We start from the raw sequence: 7,231 nt of genomic DNA, 5'->3' as shown, positions 1-7,231 counted from the left end.
TTGTCCCCCAATAAAAAATGTATCTTTATACACAATCATTTGTCAAAGTTAGCCTATCACTGAGGTATGGCTTCCATTTGACAAATTCCACATTGCTATGGGATGGTGATGGGTGATTGGAACATGACTCAGAGAGTCTCTGAATGTCTAGGATCAAGCTGAAGTTTTGGCTGTACCCCCTAGATGAATCTAAGCCAAATCAGAATTATGTATGTTGGATTCAAAGACTGAAAGGCCAGAACAAAAAGGTTCAATGTGCACAAGAGGACACCTAAGGAAGACCACACATTTCCTTGACCTCCCAGATAGCCATGGACAGGAACTTTGTACTGGCCACAAGTATCTCTGCAGGAGAATGCAGCACACACCCATTAAGCTCAGAACAAAAACAACCCAGTCCCCAACTGTTTCTGGAGCAGCCAGCATTTGCATAACATCCTTTGCCCTGGTGCCACACAGCAGGTGCTTCATCTTTGAGATCAAGGGGTGGCTCATTGTAATGCTATTGTCAAACATTGTTTACAACTCCTAAAATCTAGTAAGGAAAGGTTGAATTTTGTGACTAACTTCAACTTTGAAAGCTGTGTAATCATATAACAGCCCTTCGTGGGATTTTCCTTGGATTTGAAGTAACCACACAGCCATTCCCAGCATATCCAGGATGCTGCCTGTAGAGGACAAAAGGGCCAAATGGATATTACAGGGTTCAGCTCTCACCTCACTCAAAATCCTATGGCCTTATATTCTGTCTACTAAAGATTACATCATGGAGCCAAGTGAAGTGCACTCTTATCAAATGTAAAGATCTGGTTTGTTCTCATTTGTTTTCTCTCTCTCTCTCTTTTCAAACTTTTCATTCCACATTTTTTCTTCATTCTTTTTCTTGTTGAATGCAAAAAAGTGTCTCACCCACAATTTACTGGCTTTTTCAGTTTTTTTTTTTTTTTTTTTTTTTTTTTTTTTTTTTTTTTTTTTTTTTTTACTATCTGTGCCAGCCAGGTGATAGTTTATCAATACTTTTGTAGAGTGAAATTATAAAGGCCATTTTATGAAATATGTGTAGATTTTTTGCCTTACAGAACTGAAAATAAGATTTCAGGCCTTCACATTCCAGGTGAAGGACACTTGCTGGATTACATTCCTCAAGCCTCGCCCAAGGCAGGAAGACATTCCTGATTACAGATAAAGATGCTACCACCTAGGTGGGGCCCTAGCCCTATAGCCGGAAAAAGTAAAGATAGCAATCTGAAATGGCCGGATAGGGCACAATGGCATGGTAAAAACCACATTTTTGAGAAGAATGCAGGGCGATTTCCACATGACACTAATCATTTAGAGTGAATACCTCTGAATTGTTCCACTGTTTTCATGTTTTGTATCTTTAACAACCCCATCCCACTCCCCTGGTTTGTGGTTTTTCCCTTTAAAACCCTCCAAGGACTGGCCGAGGGGGTCGGACCTTGACTCCAGCGCGAGTACCTGGTCAGACCGCTGGCTGCCAGCTCTTTCCCTAATAAACCTCTGCTGATTGCATCCAGGTATGGTTTCTTGTGATCTTTGGGTGGTCGTGATTCCGGAGGCTTGAGGAAGGGTCTCCCGAGTATGGGGGTCTTCATTTGGGGGCTCGTCCGGGATATGCGACCACCTTAATCCAAGAACCACGCTGGGAGGTAAAGGGACACCGCGGTTTTTTCTGTCTGGTTGTTGTGTGACCTTTTGTCTAAATCGTCTGATTTCTCTTGTGCTAGGGTTGCCTAAATCGTGTGCTGTTTTGTCTAGGTTTGTTTAAGTTATTTGGTTTCTAAGTTGTTTGTGCCCGTCTGTCTGAATTATTTGGTTTCTGAAAAGTGCACTTCGGTTTGGACTGGCAGCTGTTTCTGTCTCGTGAGGGGCAGTAAACCATTTTTGTTTCTAGAGGAGACAAATGAGTGATTAGCAGACGTGCTGGAGAGTCACTAGCTGCTGCACCCCCAGAGACGTTTGGGGGTTCATCTAGGTGCCAGGGAGGACGTGGAATCCCTCTAGGCTGGCACAGGTTTGCATCTAGGTGCCGGAGAGGACGTGGAATCCCTCTTGGCTGGCACTGGCGATTGAGACGGGTTTTTTTGTTAGTCTTTTTGTGTGTTAACAATGAAAACTAGAGAGAAAAGGTCAGAAATGGCCACCGTGGTAGTTGTGCTCTCATGGCAGTGTGTCTATTTTTGGGTTGTTCATTGCTGGTATGTTAGAAATCTGTTAGACTTGGTCCAGCATAGGCTGACCAAGTTGTCTGAATCTGTTAAATCTGAATCTGTGAAGACTGACCGCGTTGTCTGGTTATTGGAGTCTTACTTGGAAGGCGAGAGGACTTCCAGAAGGTCAGGGGATCTGACTGTCAGGTTTCAAGAGACTGAGCGCTCCTACTTGGGAGAAGACGTGGAATCCTTCTCCATCTGGGGTCGTGACCAAATGTAGTTAAGTGTTATTTGTGCCACCCGTGGCAGGGGTGAGCTATCTGTGTTTTATGTACTACACGTGAGAGGGGTGAGTTATTTGTGTTGTTTTTTTATATGTGTGTGTCTTTTCTTGGCAAATCATCTGTGTGTTAGCTGTTAATCTACTGTGTTAAACATCTTGAGTTAAAAATAGGTAACATGATTGCCGGCAGAGAGAGAAATGAAGCCACCGGTACAAGAATACAACTGTAGAAAGGCGGGCAGGTCCTTTAATAAGGGGCAGCTACCTCGGTTCGTGCTCGCGGTTCGTGTTCCTACAGCCCGCCTACCGCATGTAGGGTATGCTTCAGGTAACAGCACATGGAGGGTGCCCTCACCCAGCCCGCTCACCCAGCCCCCACTTGGCGGGCTACAACTCGTGGTTCCCCAGCACAGCAACAGCGTGCAACAGCTACCTAGTTTGGTATTCCTGGCTGTACTGGGTACCTTGAGGTCACTAGTGCAACAAATGGCGGTTTTCCACCTGCCACCTATGAAGATAGATGAGAACCCAGGTGATAAAAGAAAAAAGAAAAAAACCTGGCAGTGGAGCCAGGACAGCTAGACAAACAGCCGCAGCAAGATTGTTCACCTGAGAGTTAATTATTTTTTTTTTTTTTAAAAAAAAGAGAGACAAGAACTGGTTAAAACTGCTTACTTAATTTAGTTTAAAACTTACTTGTGAGGCAGTCTTGATTTACACAAGAAAAACTGATAATTCGCCCTGCTCTGTGGCTAGGAGAAGGACACCAGCAGAAAGCAGAAAAAAAAAAGGGGCCAGCAGTTTTTTTAGCTTCTGTAATAAGGAAGTTGATAATGATTTTTCCTAGTTTAATAAGTAAAGCAGTGCTTTTTTCTAAAATTACAGCTTAAAAGTTATAGGCTGCCCTGAGTCAGAAATATATATATATATATATATATATATATATATATATATATATCTCCTTCAGTTTTGATAAATTTTTTAGCCATTACTGTTTGAGACAATTTCATTATTTGTATGAGATTTTCATTAAGATTTGGTTCAAAGATGAGAGTTCTGACAAGATAAAATTAAAGAAGTGGTGAAGACTTGTGCTCTTACGTTAGACATAAAAATGTTTACTTTATTGTTCTTGTTGTAATCAGAAATAACTCTTTAAAAGGTTTTTATAGAACTATGACCAAAGTTTCTATTTTGTTAAAAGTTAAATTCAAATAAGTGTCAAATGTAACTCAAGTTGCCTTTTAAAAATTGTTAATAACTGTATGAACCTTCAACATCGTAATAGTCCTTACTGTGAAATGCTATAGATAAAGCTATTTGTTCTGATTTGATTTCTTTCTTAGAGCTTCAGAGGTGAGCTCACATTACACCTGTGGACAAGGTTTACAGACTGAATTAGGTTGTGGTTTCTAGTGTGATGTGAACAGCAGTCATGCAGCCTCACAAATGCATCAGTCTACACAGAGTTCAAAGCAATAAATAAGGTAAAAGCTTTGCTTTCACAAGACCTTTGCAGGTTCTGGTCTTCAGATTGGGGACCCCGTCAATTGATCAGGCCGTGGTCAGCAGCAGGTCAATTTGGAGCAGATTTGACTGAGACCTCCATGTGACAGAAGGTAAGGGACACCCAGAGGCCCACGCCAGATTCCGCTGATAGGTCTTGAGAGAGAGGGTTATATGAGACCCCACTAAGTTTGATCGGGACACATGAGGTTAAGCAGAGATCAGATAAGTTACCCACAGCCTTTCTAGACTAGCTCATAGAGACATTCTGTCAGTGTAGACAAGGCTCCAGAGGCTACAGAGACTACAAGATAAGTCATTGAAAGATTTAGGAAGTATACTACATATTAAAATGATTGATGGTAATAGCAAGTGAGAGAAGATTTAAAAGAAAGGAATAGAGAAGAGGAATAGAGAAGGTTTAGTGTAAGTCTAGAAGAAAAGAGTAGAGAAGAAGAATAGAGATCAGTTGCTGTGAGTCCACAGGAATAGAGAGGAATAGAGGAGACTAGAGAGAGGTGAAGAAAGAGAAAGGTGACAGGAAAGAATTTACAGAAAGCAGAAAAAAGGGATTCCAATCAAAGAGAGATAAAACTCTTTGAAAAAGACCAGTGTGCGCATTGCAAGTAAAGGAGCCAGCTTCAGGGTCCAAGAGGGCCCTAACAAATAGAAGCCAGGGCCAGAAAATCCCAGGCCTCGAAAAACACCCCAAGTGGCGAAGACTTCAAGCTCTGTGTGAAGACGGCTATTGAGATAGACGGGGCAGCTTGGAGCCACCCAACTTTTGATAGACACAGGGGCTTCCTCCAGGCCAATGGGTCAAAAGGTATTCATGGACTACCCGAAAATGGTGGACTAAGAGATGGGCTGGGTATCCCATTCATTTATGGTCATCCTAGACTGTTCCTACCCTCTGTCGGGTTGAGACTTACTCCCCAGGATTGGGGCCCAGACAGGCTGCAACTAACTGACAAGAACTCACGGGTAGAGGAAAGGCTCCTCCTACTGACTCCAGCCGGGAGCCGAGGTAACGTGCTTTACAGACGGGAGCAGTTTTCTCCATGCTGGTCAGAGACAAGCCAGCGCTACTGTGGTGGACACATGCCATCTGGACTGACTCCCCACCCCTGAGATCATCGGTGCAGAGAACAACCTTGGAACTTGGGGCTGGCAAGAAGACCAACATCTGCATGGACAACAGGTATGCTTTTGCCACAGCCCATGTCCGCAGAATGACATACCAAGAGAGGAAACCCTGATGAAGCCAGCAACTGTGAGTACTCGTTGCCCAGGACACCAAAAGGGAGGAGACTCAGTGGCCTGAGGCAATAACCGGACAGATCAAGTGTCTTGATACGGCAGCCTGTTCCAGTTGTGGGCCTAAGAGATGGCCTCACTTAAAGCACAGAGTAAGAAAAAGAACTCAGATTGCTAGCCATCCTGCCAGATACTATCTAGAGAAAAAGAGACAATGGTGCACACAAGAAGGGAGAACTATACTCCCCAGAAAGCAAAGGATTTACCAGGCTAAATAATACACAGATGGACTCTTAAGATATGAGTGCAACCAAGCAGCTAAGAGACTTAAAGCGTATAAGGGACCTTAGGTTCTAAGCCAGAGAAATAATAGGACTTAGAGTAGATAAGAAATACCTAGGAGAAAACAGCCTAGAATAGGGACCTTCCCGAGGTTTCAAGTGTCCTAGGTAATTAGATCAGAGAGCAGTTTTAAGGTAAGTCAGGAACTGAAGATCCACTGTTTATATTGTCTCCGAAGCTCAGGACAGGTAGAGAGAATATACAGGACCCTAAAATTAAACTACCCTTGGGAACTGGCGCTGGCTAGAGTGTCCCTTGTTCTTGCTCCATACCCAGAATGCCCATTTTGTGTGAGAAATGATTTTTCAGGCTACTAAAAGACTGTTCCTGGTGCTGTGGACCATCCGACCTCCTTGAAGTTCACCATCACCACCTGTGACTGATGCCAACTGGAGAAGATCCAGGTGCCTGAACAACCCCCTACTCTTTGGCTCCAGGTCTTCTGCTATTCTACAAGGCTAAAGAAGCAGCAGGCCTTGACTCCTGAGACCACCCCAGAGGCACAGGGAAAATGCTGCCTTGGAGGGTGGGACTTAGTGTGTACACCCAAGGTTAAATGACAGCTTGTGATTACAAGATTGAAGTTGAAATGTGAATCTAGAGTTATATAGATTTGTTCCTTTTGCAATTTCTCTTTATTATATATGTGATTTTATGTATATGTAGACAGCTATGTGCCACAAAATGTGGAAAAGTCAGAAGACAACTTTGAAAGTGTGCTACAAAGAAAAGGAAATGTTTTGAAACCCCTAGTCAATAGAATAGAGCCCAAGAACCCCTGCTAACAGATACCTAGTGCCTAAAATTGATAAATGGTAGACTTACAGCTCCGGGTTAACACCATGTGTTTCCACTGCTATCTTTGATGAAAACAAAGATTATTGTGTACTTGTCCAGCTAGATCCCGCAGGTACTCTTGAACTGAGTTTGAGATACACCCTAGATGATTCTGCAGAGAGCCTATTTTCCTTGACTCTAGCTGTTACATTATGACTAGGAGTGGCCATAGGTATAGAGACAGGTGTAACTACATTGATACAGACACCTCATTACTTTCATCAGCTGAGGGCTGCCACTGATGTGGATTTGAGAGCCCTAGAACAGTCAGTAACAAAGTTAAGTTGTTACTAGACTTGCTGTTTCTTAAAGTGTGCTGCTCTAAGAAAAAATGTTACTATTATGTAGACCATTCAAGAGTGACCAGAGAGTAAATTCAGAAAAAAAGTTAGACCAGAGACAAGATAGAGATGCACAGCAACTTTGATTCAAGAGTTGGTTCAATCCTCCCTTGCTGGACCCCTTGTGATTTTACTTTTGCTCTTAACCATAGGCCCCTACATTTAAAATAGATTAGTAACTTTTGTTAGAGAAAGGTTAAATGCTGTTCAGCTTTTTGTGTTGCGCCACCAATATAAGACTTTGGGTCAAGAAAATGGTAATTATGATGACACTGGAGTTTAAACTTTTCTAAAGATCCTAATCGGAAAAAGTGGGGTGAGAATAGACTTATTAATAATTGAGTTTTTATGATTAAAAACATAGCCAAATCGGAAAAAGTGAGGAATGTAGAGTGAAAAATTATAAAGGCCATTTTATGAAATATGTGTAGATTTTTTGCCTTACAGAACTGAAAATAAGATTTCAGGCCTTCACATTCCAGGTGAAGGAC

This window comes from Arvicanthis niloticus, chromosome X, assembly GCF_011762505.2.
Source record: "Arvicanthis niloticus isolate mArvNil1 chromosome X, mArvNil1.pat.X, whole genome shotgun sequence".
Classification (NCBI taxonomy): domain Eukaryota; kingdom Metazoa; phylum Chordata; class Mammalia; order Rodentia; family Muridae; genus Arvicanthis; species Arvicanthis niloticus.
Note: the sequence above shows the minus strand (reverse complement) of the source record.